The sequence below is a fragment of the Malania oleifera genome, chromosome 5 (assembly GCF_029873635.1).
Source record: "Malania oleifera isolate guangnan ecotype guangnan chromosome 5, ASM2987363v1, whole genome shotgun sequence".
In the NCBI taxonomy this organism is placed as follows: domain Eukaryota; kingdom Viridiplantae; phylum Streptophyta; class Magnoliopsida; order Santalales; family Ximeniaceae; genus Malania; species Malania oleifera.
In genome coordinates, this window is record NC_080421.1 from 73,302,455 (window position 1) to 73,323,172 (window position 20,718).

Here is a 20,718-nt window from a genome sequence, read left to right on the forward strand (position 1 = left end):
CTTCTCAGTGTGGTCTCGTGTTTGTATATTAGTGCGACTGGTATGATGCATTTACTGACATACTGCATCCATGTAGGCATCCCATATACTTCACCAAGGTTTCAAAAAAGATCTGAATCATTCATGGAGAGCCCCGTGGTGCACTTTGAGACTGAGTTCGTAATGCAACTGTATTCGAAAAGGCAACAGAATAAGTGGGGAGGCAGTCTTAACCAAGGGTCCATCGTGGAATTACCAGACTGTGTTAGCATCAACACAAAGTCCAATTTACTCAATGAACTAAAAGTCATTTGGAAAAAATGGACGCCCACACGCCGTTTAAAGTTTTCCCAAACATACGAGTATATCAGCTTTCTGTTGCATAATCAGTAAATATGCAGACTATCAAAGCATTGGTCAACTTTTGGAATCCACCATACTACTATTTCACAATGGATGGAATTGACCTGACACCAACCATCGAGAAGTACGCTTCCCTCTTACATCTGGTTAAACAGCAAACACCATACAAGACTTATATGCCTTACACTAGTGCATCCTTCGTCAAGGAACTGTATGATGCCACTGGAATCAAAATCCATAAGACATTCTCAGATGAAGGGGTGGAAACTAGAAAAATCTCTTGGATGCAGTTGAAAGAAATAATGGTGAAAGAAGAAAATGAGGAAGTTCACATACGTACGATGGCTCTGGCAAAATATGGTTTGGTCGTATTTCCAAAAGAGCTAGGTGTAATCGACCAGGCTACCATTTCATTCATCGCAAAAATACAAAAAGGAGTCAATCCAGTGCAGGGCATCTTGGCAGAAGCCTTTCGCTCCCTTAACCGCTGCAGAGCAAAGAAGCGAGAGCGTCTAAGATGTTGCGTGCCTTTTCTGTATGTTTGGATTGTGAGCCACTTTCACCCAACCAAGGAGGTTTTTGCAATGTCTTCTCGACAATCAGGATCCCTTTGGCAGTATTCGAAGAGACTCAATGGAAGGAACGGTGTAGCAAACCTGAATGGAATGTGAAGCTACTCCATTTGGTTGACTCGAGTTTGGTTTGGCAGGCTCCTTGGATGGACCATTCCAATATGGTATATCGATGCAAAAACCTCCCGTGGGTCCCGTTACTAGGCCCATGGGGAGGCATAGCATATGCACCTTTAATGGTCAGAAGGCAAGTAGGGGCATCTCAGTTTGTGCCAATGACTCACGGATTGCCAGGATCGGACTTCGCGTATGAAAGAGAAGATGCTCAAAACCAAATTAGGAAGTTCATGGTGGGTTGGAGACATATACACCTAGTGGACTCGAGTGACAGAATGGTCGTAGTTAAAGAAGGCTACGAGGCATGGTGGATTAACCGAGTGAGCCCTCGATTCAAGGAAATTTCAGAACTCTTGTCATGCATGCCAAATCGCCAAGAAAAAACCTACAGAGGAAGATGCAGGAAGAACCACGCCTAAAAGTGGAAGGTGCCACAGAAGTAGTAATAGAAGACTGACAAACAGAGCACAGGAAGGAGGATCTTGTCGTATACTACTATGGGGAAGCCAAGCGGCAAAGAACTCAGTATCTGCGGTCAGAGGAAGAGGTAGTAGCACTGAGGAAAGAAAGACGAGCACTCCAAGCAATCCTAAAAAAGAAATCTTGAATCATAGAAGAGTCCAAAGCATAAATCAAAGGGAAGTCTCATTACATACATGAGCTGGAAGAGCAGCATGATAAAAAGAGGCACCACTACAACGAGGTGTTAAAGAACCTGGAGCCTTGTGTAATGAAAGCCAGTTATTGGGAGACCAAGTACCATACTATGCGGTAAAAGATGGATAGTGCAGGGTCTCAAGGACTGAAATCAATTCAGAAAGGCTTGAGCCATGGTGAGCTTGGGCTTCCGAAATCCATCTAGATTCGCTTAGGGTTATCTTGTTATCATTTGTAGAAAAAATTGTATAAAAAGCCAATTCATAATGAAATGATGAGAATCTCTTTTATTAACCATGGTTGAAGCCTTATAGGACTCATGCATGTTCATGTTTTATAATTATTTTTGTGCATTTGTGCTTTAAATATGTCCATGCATAAGCATCCGTCGCGTTGCATAGGTTACCTGTCTAGGAGGGAAGAATCGAAAAGCAAAGCCAGTCTGCAATAATTGACGCACCCACTCATCCTTACAATACCCGAAGAAAGGCAAGGGTAGGGATGTGTTCTCGAGTGTAGGGATTTGTTCCCAAAGGTAGGGATGTGTTCCCGATTGTAGGAATTGTTCCCAAGTTGTAAGGTTTGCTCCGCCAATGAAGGAATATTTTAGTGGATTATGAAATCCTTGTCTTGGTGATGAGGTATGGATGTAAGCTTGGTGCCGAACCACGTTAAAATACCGATGTTAAGCTTCTCTCTCCTTACTCATTTTTATTTGTCTTGTGCTTGATTTTATTTTATATATTGTGATATAATCGCTTGCATTCTTGCCAAGTATTTTATTTTGTATAGAAAATCCAAATACATGAATAGAGTCCATTCACGCCCCTCTAACTTTATATACTCCCGGCTGGGACATTTAACAATTGATACCAGAGCAAGGCACTTGAATTTTTTGAAGTAAAATATAGAGTGTAAAAGACCAATGGAGTATTTGGTGAGCACCTCTTCACATGGACGATCTATTTATCAACCACTGTTGCTCGAAAGCACCAACTACCTCTCATGGAAAAATCAAATGGTTGTCTTCATTCAATCATATAACTTGAGATTACGGAAGATCATCTCCAAAGGAGATTACAACTTCAAAAATAAAGAAGGGGAACTAAAAGAATTTGAAAAGATGTCAATCATGGAAAAGAGGTTAGTTGAATTAAATTTTAAAGCAAAGCATCTCATTTTTTGTGCTTTAAGTAAGGTTGAATATAGTCGTGTTTGCGAATGTAAAACCGCAAAATAAATATATGATTTTCTTCAAAGGACCTATGAAGAGCCCAAGAAAGAAATTGACCTCACCTTAGATTCATCTAGTGCCATTCACCAAGACACTCTAGGAGAAGCACATTGCTTCTTAGCCAATGAAGAAGAAGGAACAAGTTCGGATGATGATGATGAATATATTCCTTCATATGATGAAGTAGTAAAAAGTTGTGTTAAATTGTTTGATGAATTAATTTTAGTTAAAAAGAGGAACAAAAATGTTAAGAAAAAACTTGCTATTTCTAAGCAACGAGAATCCTCTTTGAAAGAAGAAAATGAATCTCTTAAAAGGAAAAAATGAAGAGTTTGTTTTAGATTCACAAAGAGAGAATGAAACTTTGAAAGTAAAGATAGAAAATTTGGAAGGAAAATTGTCAAAATTCAAAGGTAAGGAACCTTGTCTTTGTTCTATCTTGAAAGAAGAAAATTGCTCTTTAAAAAGGAAAAATGAGGAGCTTATGGAAAAAGGTCAAAGAGACCATGAAATTCTTCAAGGGGAAGTAGGAATTTTGAAAAATTAAATTGCAAATGTCTTGAAAGAAAACACTCTCTTGAAAAAGAAAAATGAAAATCATGGTAAAGCCAAAAGAGGAAAAGAAAACTCCAAAAAGTCTTTGGGAGTTAAGAAAAATAATTTTTACAAAAAGAATTTGAAAACCTCTCGTAAATCACATGGTCATACTTCAACAAGTAAAAATAATGGAAATAAGTTCAGACCCTTGCATGAAAACATTATTTGTTTATATTGTGCAAGAAAGGGTCACATAAGATATTTTTGCCCTTATAGAGGAGCTAGAGGCAAAGGAAGGAAAATGGAATGGGTAGTGAAGAAAAATCCATTGGCCCCCAAGGAAGCATGGGTACCCAAAGTAAACACATGATTCTTGAATTGTTTCCTTAGAACCTAGGACTAGGAATTAGGACTTAGGTAGATTTAACCTAGGAGAAATGGAACAAGTGTTGATCAAGTGAATTGTCATTGTTATAAATTAGCTTATTTTTTTAATAGAGTTCAAAATGTGAAAAATTCCAATTTTTTTATTTGTTTAAATTATTTTGCTAAAAGTTTTTGAAGAAACATGCCAATATTGATGAGTTGAAATTATAAAACCAATGTGATGCTTTAATTATGTATATGTCATTATCAATTGGTTTCTTGTTGAAAATGTTGGCTATTGTTTATGGGATGAAATAGCATGTGCTCCAAGCTTATTAAATGGAAAGACTGTGTTTTTCTTCATGAGAATTACTAAGGTTTTGAATTTTTATTCAAAAGCATGCTATGATTTGTTTTGATAATATATGCTTTGTTTAAATACGTAGTAAAATATCTAAACATAACATTCATGAAATGGACTTTTGTAAAGATAATCATCACAACAAATGGTATTCAAATAAAGCATCATCATAAGCATATGTTATGTTTAAAGAATACATTCTCAATTAGTGGCAAATTAGGAGAACATGTCTCCTATTTTCTAAAGAGCATTATCAAATAAAGCCAAGTTTACATCTACATGCTCTTTGCCAAGTTGTTATGACATATTTACCGTGCTTAAATTACAAGCATAAATATTTTGTGCTTATTATGAAAATGTCTATTTTTGAATGATCATTGAATGATTGATCCAACATCAAGTGGTAATAAACCTAAGAAATCATCATTCATAAGTAAGTAAGGAAGCCAATCTGGGCATTTCACATGTTATGGTTTAGCACCAACAATTGGCTTATGTGTTTAGCACATATTCACCTCACCACCATGGAATCTTATATTAAAGCGGAGAAATCATTTGTAGGTAAAATGAATTGCACCTCTCTTTTTGAAGATGATCAAAGGGGCAGAAGATTTTTGGTGTCCTATATGTTAGGAACAAGATGTTTGATGTTATGTGTGGGGAAGAAGTGAAATGTCTGTGGAGAAGAACACCAATGGTAATATGAAAGTTCAATTTGCTTTGTGTTTTATCTTAAATGAACTTTCTAATTTTATATTGCATATTTAAACTCCAAATATATGAAATATCTAGTTGAATGTTTTTATGCCTTATACGCATATAGTAAGGGGGAGAAAATGTTAGACTTATTTAAGAATATGTATAATTTGAGGGGGAGCTTTGAATTATACCCTATAGAGAACACCAATGGTTTGTCATCATTAAAACAGGGGAGAATGTTAGCCTTAGAGGTTACGTGAGTTTAATTGTCTTGTTTTGATGATAACAATCCATTAATGGTTCTAAGTAAGCTTATCTTTGTATATTAAGTTATGGTTAATATAATCACAAATTCAAAGATTAAGTAAATTCTTAATAGGTTAGGCATCATCAAAAGGGGGGAGAATGTTAGCCTTGTTGGCTACACTATCATGGTTTATGTGTTTTGATGATATTAACCTATATGTGGTTTCTAGTGTTTTCCATCTTTGCAAATCATATTTAGTACAGGTTTAGTGGAAATTACATGAATTACTAAGATTAAAGGCAAAGATTGGACCAAGTTGATGTTCAAAGTAGGAAGTTCAAATGGACATGTACTCGAAAGAACTCGAGCACGACCAAAGGAAGCTTAAATGTAGTCTTGTATGTATTTGGGGAGTGTTTGAGGTAGTCTATTTTGTAACTCTTGTTGGTTTTTTTTCTTACATGATTTTTGAGCAAGAGTTGAACATTTTTGCATATGCATACTAGGACACATGAGTATATAGGATTGCACTAAAGACACAAACTCAATATTCATAGTTTTCTAAGTTAAATTAAAGAGTTTGTCAAATAAATATCCTATACTCAAAATATGTTTGCATAATGAACAAGTTTTTAACATTTTAGTATTTTGAACATTTACAAACTTTGTCCCGGATTTGACAAAACAAGTTTTATGTCCAAGAGTTTCACGAAAGTAAAAGCATATTTTCACAAAGGACATGGAAGTATATAAGATATACAAATAAGTTTTCAAATGTATTTTCTTAATCAAGATATCTTATATTCAAATAGAAACTCACTTGGACAAGTTTAAATATTTATTAGACTTAATATAATTCATATACTTTTGTCCAAGAATGTTCAAGACTTTAAAAGGCTTTCTGACAAGGAAAAACAGAGCAATCGTCGACTAACGTAGTGCGCCTCAAGTCCTGAACACCCTTCGGTATTTAGGGCATAAAGTTTGATTGAAAAGTTCCAAAAGGACAATCTTTGTGTCTATGCAAAGCTAAGAAAAAATCTCACAACTTTTATGTTGATGACGTTTTCTGATTTGGGGTAATCGTCGACATATGCAAGAAGCCATCGATGGTTTGGGGTAGTGACAGAACACCAAAGGGCGAAAAACGACTAGTTTTCAAAATTGTTTTTTAATAAAACCCCCCAACGGCCATAAAACGGCTAGTAACCCATTTTTTCCTATAAATACAAGTTCTTATACTTGTTTAAGAATGGTTTTGATTATTATTACAAGCATATAGTGAAAAATATATTTGAATCCAAAACCTAGGCACTTTGCATCTTTGTTTATCATTCATTTCAAGTGCTCAAATCTCTCTTACTCATTTATCTTAGTTGATTCAATCCTTTAGAGAATATTGTGAGGTTTGATTTGTATTTCTTATTTGCTTAATCAAGGAGCATCACTTTTTAATCATCTTCATTGTTGAGATAGGTTCTTTGTGAACCGATTGGTGAAGGTTCTTTATGATCCGAAGTGGCTCTTTGTGAGCGTTGTAGGGATTTGTTCCTGAGGGTAGGTATTTGTTCCCGAGTGTAGGTATTTGTTCCCGAGTTGTAAGGCTTACTCTGCCGGTGAAAGAGTATTTTAGTGGATTGTGGAATACTTGACTGGCTGCTTAAAATACCGGTGTTAAACTTCTTTTTCCCAACTCATTTTCATTTGTCTTGTGCTTGATTTTATTTTATATATTGTGATATAATTTCTTGCATTCTTGTCAAGTATTTTATTTTATAGAGAAAATTCAAATACGCGAAAAGAGTCCATTCACCACCCCTCTAACTCTCTATACTCCCGGTTGGTACGTTTAATAGCACTACAAAAGAACTAGTTTTTAGTAACGAAAGTATTAGTGACAGATTCAATTTCGTCACTAAAAGTGGATATTAGTGACGATTTTTAAGAATCGTCACTAATAGTCTAAGCATTAGTGACAGTTTTGACAACCGTTACTAATAAGGCACTATTAGGACATTTTTAAAACCATCACTAATAATTTCATCACTAAAAACCGGTTTTCCCACTCAAATTATCACGGGAAATCATTTTTCACGCAGAAACTCAGGAAAATATTAGCGACGATTCTTGGGGTATTAGTGATGAATTGAATCCGTCACTAAAAGTTACTCACTAGTGACGATTGAGTAACCGTCACTACTAATCTATTATAGTGATAGTTTGGAAAATTCGTCACTAATAATAGGGTATTAGTGAAAAAATTAGTTAACAATAGTAGTGACGATTTGAAAAATTCGTCACTAATAATAGGGTATTAGTGACGGTTTACGAATTCATCACTATTAGTTTTTGTATTTAAAAATATAAAAAAAATTCGTTAACAATATTAGTGACGGTTTGAAAAATTTGTCACTAATAATAGCGTATTAGTGACAGTTTCTAGATTCGTCACTATTAGTGTTTGTATTTAAAAAAATTTATTTAACAATATTAGTGACGGTTTGAAAAATTCGTTACTAATAATAGGATCTTAGTAACGGTTTAGGGATTCGTAATTATTAGTATTTTTATTTAAAAAATATAAAAAAATTAGTTAACAATATTAGTGACGGTTCGGAAAATTCATTACTAATAATAGGGTATTAGTGACGGTATAGGGGATTCGTCACTAATAGTATAGCATTAGTGATGGTTTATAAAAATCGTCACTAATAATTTTCATTATTTAAAAAATATTAAAACAATTTATTTGACTATATTAGTGACGGTTCAAAAAATTTGTCACTATTACTCTATTATTTGTGACGGTTTATTAAAATCATCACTAATAGTGTTTTTATTTAAAAAATCTAAAAAAAAAAAAAGTTCAGTTAACAATATTAGTGACGATTTGAAAAAATTGTCACTAATATTAGGGTATTAGTGACGATTTAGGGATTCATCACTATTAGTGTTTTCATTTAAAAAATAAAAAAAAAATTTAGTTAACAATATTAGTGATGGTTTGAAAATTCGACACTAATAATAGTGTATTAGTAACGGTTCAGGAGATTCGTCACTAATAGTATAGTATTAATAACGATTTATAAAAACTATCACTAATAATTTTTATTATTTAAAAAATATTAAAATAATTTATTTGACTATACTAGTGACGGTCCAAAAACTCATTGCGATTACTCTATTATTACTGACAATTTACTAAAATCGCCACTAGTAATTTTTTTATTTGAAAAGTTTAAAATTAATTTAATTAACAATACTAATGACGATTTGAAAAATTCGTAACCTATGACTAATAGTTGTTTTAGTGACAGATATACTCTAACATTAACATAATCAAAAAGACCTATCTACGCGCACGATTACCCCAAACTACTCCCTCCTGTACCTCTCCACGACTATCCCCTCCTTTTCCTCCTCCCTTCTTTCCTCCTCCTCATTTCCTCTTCCGGCTTGTGCGCGTCCTCTCCAGCCTTCCCCGTGGCCGCTGTTGCCCGCCAGGACTCCATCAACTGCATCTTCAAGGTACTCCATCAACTGGACCATTTTCTCTCGTCCAATGCACTTCCGGTAATGTTTCTTTCTTTCAGCCCTCCTTCATTCCCCTGCCAGCGTCCGTCTTCTAGTGGCAGAATCTAGCCCACCACCTGTATGTTAATTTGCTTAATAGCAGGGAAACGGGTGGCCCTTTCAGCTGCTCTCGATGGCGTGCCTCTCACTTGCGGTCAAAATGGAAGGACCGCAATGCTGTTGGGGTAGCTGCACTCGAACAGCCTCCCCTCGTTCTACAATATGAATGGGTTCAGACACGCGTCCACCGACACCACCGTCGGCTCTCCGAACAGATTCGACCTGTACACTTTCCTGAACCTGCAGAATAACACAACGAAGTACAAAATTGAATAATAACATGGGTCTTGTTTTTTCCCCAATTCTTTTTCTGGGTACGGTACTTTCGTTTTGATTTTGGGTAAATTAATGAATTAATTACCTTGAGATGTGCTGGTCCATAAATTCGCCTAAGGTGGTAGCAGAGAAGGGCCTCAAGTAGCCGATGGTCTCGCCGAGAAAAGGCCAGCCCATATTTCCCGGCGGGAGATTGAGGTCGGTAATTTTCCTTCTCCTGACCAGACGCAGAAATAAAACAGAGAGAAGAAGAAGAAGAAGAAGAAGAAGAGGAAGCTAGAAGAAGAAAACAAGCTCTTCAGAGTCGGACATCGAGGCTGCAGGTAGCTACCAGCTGACTGAGATTCTCTACCTTTCGCTTTTGCTCACAGATTGTTTGTTGCTTCTCATAATTGCTTTGTTGCAAACAGAATGAAATCAAAAATCAACTTTTTCTCTCTGATAAACTCTCTCTCTCTCTCCCTGTGTAAATATTCAGTTTGGATTCGGATTTTTGAATTAATGCCATTCTTTTCACCTTTTTTTTGGGGGTCAATGATAGATTTGTTGGGGTTTCCGCCGTCGGCCATTGCAGCGGCTGCAGCGCTCTCTGCCGCTGGTGAAAGCGTCGATTTTTCTGCGGGTGATGTTACCGGTGTCATACTGTGAGCTAGTGAACAAAGTATTTGGGCTTTATATATTTGTTGAGATATTTTGCTGTGCGCGTCATCATTTATTTGATTTACTTGTAATTCAAATTCTGCCAGTAGATTTTCAAATTTGCACATGTATTTGGGCTTTAAATTTGGCTTGTCTTCTAGATCTGCAAACTTAATATTCTTGTTACTTTTAGTGAAATGAGTGGTCTGAAGAAATGATGTTGGGGCCTTAGTTAACAATTTTGGATGGTGATAGTTCCCAACTACATGCTTATCTAGTGTTTGTTTTTCATTTGCACGTAATTTTTTAAAAGCCAGTTGAGTGAGCTTCTACTTAATCTTGTCATTTAGATTGTTTGCTGTCCTGTCACAATTCAATGGGGCTCAATGCAAGATCAACGTAGAAGACATTGATGGTATGCGTAGAACAAACAATAAGGCTAGTGGCATGCTATTAGGTGTTAAAGTTTTATGGAGTGAAAAAGAAAGCCCTCTGATCGATCGATTCTCTTCTTTGTTGTCCAATTTTCCTTTCATGTAACTTTTCACTATGTTCCCATGAGCTTACTCATTCTTCCATGCAAAGGGAGGAATTGAGCAACTATAATTCACCTTTCTCTGGATCTTTTTGATTTTGGTTGCCGTTCTTTAAGTGATGACATTTCTTTTTCTCAGCTTTAATATTGCAGCAGACTTGCTAGAGCAAGCCAAAGATTCTGGATTATTGGGTTTTGCTGGGATTCTGGTGTGGATGAGGTTTATGGCTACAATGCAACTCATATGGAATAAAAACTACAATGTGAAACCGCGGTATAACTCTCATGAGCCAAATTGACTAGGCATTAGGATGGTTATTGTCTCGTTTGGGCTTCAACGACTTCCATCTATAAACTTTCTCACTTAGATGCTCGCGTGCCCACATCATTTCATTATAACTATGAATATGTATATTCTGATTGCGATCATTACTCTTTTCTTCCCATGGGTTTGGTGTAGTGAGATAAGTAAAAAATAAAGGATAACTGGCTCTTTAACTTAATGATCAAAATTTAATGCTCAATAACTTAAGTTTTATTGCTCTGTTCATTTTTATTAGCTGCTGAAAAGAGTTCCATGGAAAATATACACCCCGCAGTAAACTCAAATCATAGTGATCTTGAAATTAAGTTATATATATATATCATGCTTAACTATTTCTGTGGCATTTGGTGCTACCTCTTGAAATTGCACACACATGATCAATTGCAATTTATTTTCAGTAGCAGGACAATATGGTGGCTGTCGTGAAAATTCCAGCGATCAGTCTATGAAATTTTTATGATCTGTATGTGTGTATGTATACATATTTCTTATTTCTTAACTTGCATTTCAATTAAACTTTCCATCACTGACTTAAGTTTGAATAATCAGTTATGTTGTTATCTAATATATTTTATAAGGCTGCGCAATTTATTTATTTATTTATTGTGTAATTGATGTGTTATTCACACGTAATATTTTCAAATATAATCGTGTAGGCTGAGAGCAAATGTGCTCTTGTATATGGTCAAATGATTGAGCCCCCCGGTCCTCGTGCCCGTGTTGGGCTTATTGGCTTGACAGTGGGCCGAGCATTTTCGAGATGATGAAGGGTAGGACGTGCTTCTCTTCATTGACAACATTTTCCGTTTTACCCAAGTAAATGTTCTTGTGTAGGAATATCTATAGGAATTTTTGATGAAAATGAAAAAAAAAAATAACTCAAATAAATAACTATTATTTAGAACTATCTAAAAGCAAATGATGATAAAGTTCATTTAAATGACTTCTCTTTCCTACTATTTGATAAATGTATTATTTCAAAATTAAATAATATTTTAAATTAAATAATTTTAACAAATACACTCAACATTATTTTGTGCAAGACAATTATAGCTTTAGCAGCTCAAGTCATTACTCAAATCCTAACGGTGGTAATCTAAAAGTTTAAGCTATTAGATTTGTTGGCCTTACAAGATTTAAAATCTTGTTATCTTATTTTGATGCTAACAAACAAGTGAAATTTAATGTATTTGTGTGAGTAATGATATTTCAGGGCTTATATATAAGAAAGCAAAGGTCAAAATGTTCAAGAGGATCAAATGAAGCTTAAAAGAGTCCAAACATGGATTTAAAGATGATATATTAAATCCTGAAGAATATGAAAACATGAATGAGTTGTTAAAAGCCAAGGAATACTAAAAGATCCAAAGAAAGGCAAAGTGATAAAGCTCAAAGAAGGTGGAAGCTTGAAGAAACAAAACATGAAGACTTAAGAATGAAAAAAGTTTTAGAAGTTTTCATGTAAGTACTTTAAATGTTTAAAATATCGTTTGCAATATTTTGAAACTCTTAGGTTAACTTCTTAGACCTAAATACCTTTTAAAATATCTGTAAAATAATTTTATAAAGTCAAAAATTATTTTAAAAGGGTTAGAATCATTTTTGGAATAAAAAACACCAAAAAAGGTTTTTCTGTTTGCTGTCAGTTTTTATACAGCCGTATTCAGGTGTATTTTTCACTATCAAAAGTTCATTATTTTAAAAAGTGATGAACATAAAAGTTTTAGGATTTTCTCTTAGCTTTCTTTTGACACCAAGAACACCTAATTTGGAGTTATACATAAAAATTTATGGCTAAAACACTGAAATGGGGTCACTGCTATCAGTCAACTGAACACTGTTCACGAGAGGGACTTCAGATGGCTGAACAGATGACTTCGGTCGACTGAAGAATAAGTGTATTTCCAGAACAAGCAAAAAGTTGCAGCAGTGAGTTCAGTCGACTGAACTTGTGACTTCAGTCAACTGAACTTGTGACATTAGTCAACTGAACCCTACTTCAGATGACTGACCCTGTATCCAACTCTATTTTAAAGGGGTTTAAGGAACTTCAGTTGACTGACCACGAACCTTCAGTCAACTGAACTTTGTTCAACGAAAAAATTTTTCAAATTCTAATATTTTAAAATATAGCCGTTTGAGCTCCAAACTTTCTATAATATTGGAAAACACTTAAAGGAAACTTTTGCAACATGGAAACAAGTTTGAAAGCCTATAAATACATGGTTTTGCAAATCAAAACACATCTAAGAATTGAAAAATCTACTTGTAAAACTGAAAGTATTCTTATTTTTCCAAATGCTCTCTTGCTTACTTATTGCAAATTTATTTTGCTGAGAAATTCTGAAATGCTAATTCTTCCTCTGAATTTCTATTTCTAATCTTTATCTAAGAAGGATATTTGTGAATTTTACACTTAAGCTTCATTGTATTTCATATTGGTATTTTACATTCAAAGTATATAGTGCTGAAATTGTACTAACTTGCTCTTTGAGAGAGTATATTTGTACGCAGATTATATCTTGTTTCTTATTGTTCTTTAACGTTCCAAGGATTGTTTGGATCGTTGGCTAAGTAAGGAAATATTGCTTAGAGAGGCGGGCTCTAGCCTATGTAAGGAGTGACCAAACGAGGGAATATCGTTTGGAGAAGGCGGACTCTAGTCTTAACCAAGGAGTATTGTAATCGGTATTGTTCCACCCGTCAACAGAACTGAATTAGTGAATCCTTTGGTGGTTTGCCAAAGGCGAGGACGTAGGCTGGGTATAAACCGAACCTCGTAAAAATCTCCGTCTCACTCTCTCTTTCCCTTACTCTTTATTTTCAGCATATTTAAAATTGCGTGGATGGTTTAAATTTAAAAATCATATAAACTACATATATTTGGAAAGCAAATAAACTTCAGGTTAAATTTTGATTTGGGTTGCGGAAACCGAAAGGGAGTACGTTGGTTCACCATATCTTGCGGAAACCTTACGGGAGTACGTTACTTGGTTAATATCCTAAAGATAAATTTACCAAGAGTTTATTTGAGTTCTAAATATTTGGAAAGAGTAATTTGATTCATCTATACAGGGCTTTACATCAGCAAGCATAAATTCTCATTCAACTACAGGGCTTACAAATTCATAATCATGAGGCTTATATAAACAAACAAACTATCTCAAGATCTTATATTACCAAAGTGCTGGATACTTTATATCTTAGTTTAGTTGTTTGTTGTTTGACTTGTACTTGGAAAATAAATTGATTGTTTGGTTTGAAAATTGTGTTTAATTGATTGGTTGTTTGATTAAGTTGTGTGATTGGTGAAATTAAACAAAAAAGTTAAAGAATTGGTTAAAGAAATTAAAGAAGTTAAGGATTCTTAAAAGAAGTTAAAAGAAAGTTTTAAAAGCCAATTCATCCCCCCTCTTGGGAAGTTATTCCTAATTTCAAGATTGTGACCAAAAATGTGTATCTAGCTTTTAGACTTGTACTATGTTAGAATACCACTTTACTCAAAAGTTTAAATTACTAAGTTGTGAATCAATAGTGTATATCAAGCTTTAACACTAACAAAAGCAAAATTTACTACAAAAAATTACAAGAATCAGTAGCCAGAAAATAAACATTCAGGTCATGCAACTGGTTTATGACACTGTTGTTACAATGTTTCTTTGATTTCTGTGCTTTAATGTTTTTCTTCCTAAAACCTAAGGTGTAGTCCCAAGAGGGGGGGTGAATTGGGTTATTTAAAATTCCTTAGAATCTTTTTTATGAGTTCTTGATTTTTTACAATCTTTTAAAAACTTTTTATATTCTTGTTGATTAAACAATCCATACAAACACTTACTTCTTCTATTCAATCCGCAACCGCAACATACACAATCAATTGATTAACTGTTTAAACCAAACAAACACAATACAAGTAATCAATAATTGCTTTGCAATATTCAGCAACTCTGTATATGAATGTGTAAGTCCTGTAGTTGGCATTTGAACTGAAGATTAAAATAACATCCAATCATTTTTTTCCAAAATCAGAATTCAAATAAACATTCAGCAAATAGGTTTTGGGTTGTTAACCAATCAACGTACTCCCTTACGGTTTTCGCAAAATATTGATTAACCAACGTATTTCCTTTCGATTTCCGCAAGCCCAAGAACAAATTAGGCTTTGATTTATTTAATTTTCAATATACATTGTTTTTATAATTGAAAGAAATTACAACATCCACATAGTTTATATTTTTACTAAAATTTAAAGAGAGTAAGGGAAAAAGAGTGACATCGCTATTTTTATGAGGTTCGGTTTACCCCAGCCTACGTCCTCGCCTTAGGTCAACCACCTAAGGATTTCACTATACATTGTTCTTTCTGGGTGGAACAAAAGCTTTTACAACAACTAATCTCTTTTTTAGGAAGATAAACCTCTTCAAGCAACAACTTATGTTTGGTGCAACGATCCAACTATACCTTGAATCGTCAAAGATCTAGTAGAAAGGAATGAATATTTGCGTACAAAAATACTCTTAAACATAGAGTAAGTTGTACAAGTTAACTCACTAATTGTACTTCAAAACCAAAACTAAATAGAAAATGCGAAACTCAAGGTTTAGAAGTCATCAATGGTTCTTTCTTATTGATATAAAGATAGTTGCGAATCAGAACCAAAGCTTTTTTGTAACGACCTACTTTTACAAGCCATTTTTTTTTAATACATATATGTATATAATATATAGCCAATCTCTTTGTATTACTTGCTGAAAACATGTCAGGCCCAAAGGAGCATTGAGGAAAACTTTGTACGCGATACATTCCTAAGCAGCGGTAAACATAAAACTATAAACAATATTTACAATACGAGAAATCTAAAAAGTCTCAAAATATACATCACATAATACCCAATGGCATCCCTTAAGACCTTGGGATCTACCCTAAACAACCAACATCTCAGAAAAACTCACTCTTCCCGAAAGGGCAGCGCAAGTACTCCTTTACCTGCGAGCCTCATATAGCTCGCCTAACTGGATCATCTGAAAAATGGTAAGTCACTAGGACGAGAGAGCACTCAATAAGAGGAAATATGCTATTACTAGTGTGTGGCAATTGAGTTACACATTTAATCTACTAATATAGTACTGAAATTGTAAAGCTGCTAGTCTAGTATACTGTACAAATCATATTTATTATAGCTTAAAATACAACTGGATATTTGAGTTTTCTAGTCACACATAATTCTAATATTATAATAAAACTGTTGCTGCACTGTAAATCTATATTTACATATTTTATATAGAAACATCTGTGATAATACCCTGCGAACTGAATGTCATGATTTAACCCCTTATGGCAGGATTGTGCGGCCCGTAGGTGGTACTTACTTTGGTTGGCCTACCAGGCAAGTTAATCGATATCTCTATAAATCAACAATCTCACCCACTGCAGTCTCTCCGAGCATACTACTACTCTATCTCATCTAACCGGTCACCTCAACCCAACTTTCTAGGGAGACTGCAATCTCTTCTGGCGCGGTTAGACGAAATCCACACATTATTTGAGATATGTGACTGCACTCTGATATAAAATAGCAACGGTACCATGCTCTGTTGTTTGAATCTGACTGAATATCTCCACAGGGTTAAAGATGTTATGGTTATTTCAATATCATGGTAAACACAGTAAGATAATAATAATATATATATATATATATATATTATTATCTTACTTATTTTACCATGATATTGAAATAACCATAACATCTTTAAACTGATATGCATAATCTGAATTTCTGACTGAATAACTGAATAAACTAAATAACGGAGTGTTATGCATCTGAAGTCATGACATTCCTAAAAATACTTTAAATCATAATTTCTGAAAATTGATCTCAATATTTTCCTACTAATAAACTGTACAACATAATATTTGTAAAACTATATAAATATTTTACTAAATTGTAATAAACTCATGCCACACAATAGAGTAATTAAAATTTCATGCATAGCATATTTCCCTTACCTAACTAGTGAAAAGCCCCTACAGTGTCTAGTCTTACAACCACAGTGTTCCCCGTTCAACACCCTAAAAATAATATCTCCCTGAACAAAATTTTAGTATTTCTTCGAGTACTACATTTTCTACAACTATGGAAAAGTCAAATACTAATTAAAAAGTCTTACCTTGAATTTGGGATGAAGTTCAAGTCTGCCCCACCAACGATCCACTCTAGCAGACTTGAAGAGAACTTTCCCAGAAGTGTCGTGGTGGTTTCGGATCGTCGAACCGACAAGAATCTAGCCTAAAATTATAGAGAGAAAGGGAAAGAGATGAACATGAGAGAGAGAGAGAGAGAGAGAGAGAGAGAGAGAGAGAGAGTTCTTCTTAAAATTTTGTAGAAAATTCGAGTTTAGGCTATTTATACACCTGCACTCGTCGACGAGCCACGTCACTTTGTCGAGGAGGCCACGAAGGAAGTTTGTTAACGAACGCTTATTCCTCATCGACGAAATTTAGAGTTGAAAATAGCCTCTTGGTATCTTCTCGTTGACGATAGACAATTCATCGACGAACGTTCCGCGTTCATCGACAAGGCTTTGCCAAATCCCTTTTAAAATCATTTTCCCCTCTCTTTTCTTTATTATGTAATTCCAATAATTACCTGAGTTATTACGTTCTCAACTCCTTATAAAATTTCTTCATAGAAATTTACTATCTGTACCATACACCATTCTCTGAAGAAGATTGTCTACTTATTTTATTACTTACCTTCACTTATAGCGGAGGAATACCGTGGTTACATTCATGGTCCTAGGAGATTACAACCATACTCAAAAAGAAAATTCTCCCAAAACCAAAACATTACCTATCCTATAATGTAAAATACAACCACATATATATATATATATATATATATATATATCACTCTATACTAAACAAATTTTATTTTTATCTAAACAACACTGACTACTACTATAATTCATTAAATAAATGTGGATACTTCTATTTAATTTCTTCTTCAAGTTCCCACGAAACTTCTTGTATAACATGGTTTCTCCACAAAACTTTCACTAGCTGAATTTTCTTAGTACACAATTCTTGTGTCTTTCGATCTAAGATCTGTACTGGTGCTTCCTCATAGGCTAGTGAATCTTTAAACTCTATTTGTGCATAACTGATTATATGGGACGGGTCTGGGACGTATTTTCTTAGCATAACCACATGGAATACGTCATGTATTCTAGAAAAAATTGGTGGCAGAGTTAGCTTGTAGGCAACTGACCCCACTCTCTCTAGTATCTCAAAAGGGCCAATATACCCAGAGCTCAGCTTGCCTTTCTTCCCAAACCTCATAACCCCCTTCTCAGAGGTGCTACCTTCAAGAATACCTGATTCCCCACATCAAATTCTAACTCCTAGCGGTGAGTGTCTGCGTAACTTTTCTACCGACTTTGAGCGATACTAATTCTTTCTTTAATTAATTGGACTTTATTATACGCCTATTGTACCATCTCCGAACCCAAAACTCACCTCTCGCCTAGTTCATCCTAGAAAAAGGAGAACGAAACCTCCTACCATACAATGCCTCATAAGGTGTCCTACCGATACTGGCTTGATAGTTGTTATTATAAGAAAACTCAACCAATGGCATAAACTGTGTCCAGTTACCTCCAAAATCTAGTACGCATGCGTGAAGCATATCCTCTAATATTTGGATCGTCCTCTCTGTCTGACCATTCGTCTGAGGGTGGAAAGTAGTGTTGAATGCTAACTGTGTTCTCATAGTCTTTTAAAAGCTTTTTCGAAATCGTGAAGTAAACCGAGAATCTCGATTTGAGACTATGGATACTGGTACACCATGGACGCGAACTATTTCCTGAACATATATTTCTGTCAATCGATCCATGGAATAACTGACTTTCATAAGGATAAAATGAGCGGTCTTTGTCAGACGATCAATAATCACCCAAATTGCATTCAATCCCTTGCACTGGTGGTAGCCCGGTAAAAAAATCGATAGAGACATTATCCCATTTCACTTTGGAATAAAGAGTGGCTGCAACTGCCCCACGGGTCTCTAGTGCTCAGCATTTATCTACTGGCACATCAAGTACTACTTTACGAATTCAGCAATATCCTTCTTTATACCGCTCTATCAAAAGAATTCCCGTAGATCCTGATACATTTTAGTACTACCTGGATGTACGGTGTATAGGGATCTGTGAACCTTCTCCAATATAATTCTCTTGATCTCAGCATCTGCAGGAACAGATAGTCTAGTACGAAATTGCAGAGTTTCGTCATCTGATATGCTGAAATCCTCCTCCTGTCCATCTTGTACTTTCTCTATCAATTCCGCTAACTATGGGTCAAACTTCTGGCCAGCTTTAATTCTTTCTTGCAATGTAGGTTGAATCACCAAGTTAGCAATGAATGACTGGTGATCATCCTCTATCAGCTCCATGCCTAATCTCTCCAAATCCATCAGAATAGGGTGATGTATCTCTACTGCTGAAAGTACTGCTCCCACTGACTTCCGGCTCATTGCATCAACCATCAAATTTGCTTTCCCTAGATGGTAGCTAATAGTGCAGTCATAATCTTTAATAAGTTCCAACCATCTTCTTTGCCTCATATTTAGCTTTTTTCTAAGTGAAGAAATATTTTAAACTTTTGTAATCCGTAAAAATTTCACATTTCCCTCCATACAGATAATGTTTCCAAATATTGAGAGCGTACATCATTGCAGCTAGCTCCAAATCATGCACAGCATAATTTTTCTCATATTCTTTAAACTGTCTAGAAGCATAAGTAATAACCCTGCCGTGTTGCATTAATACACACTCAAGTCCCTTTAGGGTTGCATCACTGTATATCATGAACTCGTCCTCTCCTGAGGGAATTGCTAACACTGGGGTATTGACCAACCTCTGCTTCAATTCCTAAAAACTCTGTTCACAGTCATTGATCTATTCAAACCTCACATTCTTCCTCGTGAGTCGTGTTAGCGGACCCGATAATCTGGAGAAACCATCAATAAAGCGTCAGTAGTAGCCTGCCAAACCTAGAAAACTTATAACCTCTTGGACATTCCTTGGTTTCATCCAATTCACCATTGCCTCTATCTTACTCCGGTTAACTACTACCCCCGCTTTAGAGATCACATGACTAAGAAAAAGAAACATGTCTCAACCAGAATTCACATTTCTTGAATTTTGCATACAACTTTCCTTCTCTTAATATCTGCAACACCAGTCGCAAGTGATGCTCGTGCTCTTCCAAACTGCTCGAGTATACCAGTATATCATCAATGACTATTACAACAAACTGGTCCAAGTATTGATGAAACACCTAATTCATTAAATACATAAATACTGCTGGTGCATTAGTCAATCCAAATAATATCACCAAAAGCTCGTAGTGTCCATATCTAGTTCAAAATGTAGTCTCTGAAATGTCTTATGCCCTAACTTTCACCTGATGGTAACTCGACTGAAGATCAATTTTAGAATAGACCTGGGTCCCTTGGAGCTGATCAAATAAGTCGTCGATCCTAGGAAGATGATATTTATTCTTAATTGTCAATTTATTTATTTCTCTGTAATCTATGCACATTCTCATGGTCTCATCTTTCTACTTCATAAATAGAACTGGTGCTCCCTAAGGCAACACGCTGGGTCTGATGAATCCTTTATCTAGTAATTCTTGCAATTGATCTTTCAATTCCTTTAACTTGGCCAAGCCATTCGATAAGGTGCTTTAGATATCGGTGCTGAATCTGGAAGAAGATCGATGGTGAATTCAACTTCACGATCTGGTGGTAAACTAGGTAATTCTTTTGGAAAATTTTTTGAAAATTCTCTAACCACGGGAATATCTACTTGTTTTAGTTCTTCTTTTGGAAATTCTTTTATGTAGGCAACAAATCCTTGGCAGCCATCTTGAATCGATTTCCTCACCTGAATAGCTGATGCAAACTATGGCGAAGAGTGCACATGTGAACCGAGAAATCTGTATTTTTGCTCACCAAGAGGTCTGAAAATCACTTCTTTCAAATGACAATCAATACAAGCATGATTAACTGTCAACCAATCCATACCCAGAATTATATCCAACCCCTGTATATCTAATATCATAAGATCATCTGGTAGTACTTTTTCCTGAATGGTCATTAGAAAGTCCCTGAGTATCCTCCT

The 20,718-nt window shown here is 35.2% G+C and overlaps 1 long non-coding RNA gene across 1 annotated transcript; it reads left to right on the top strand.

Moving 5' to 3' along the window:
* Nucleotides 1-8,478: 8,478 nt before the first annotated feature.
* Nucleotides 8,479-9,919, top strand: LOC131155310 (uncharacterized). Its single transcript, XR_009136780.1, has 2 exons — nt 8,479-9,364; nt 9,583-9,919. It is a non-coding gene; the product is annotated as an uncharacterized LOC131155310 (long non-coding RNA).
* Nucleotides 9,920-20,718: the final 10,799 nt, after the last annotated feature.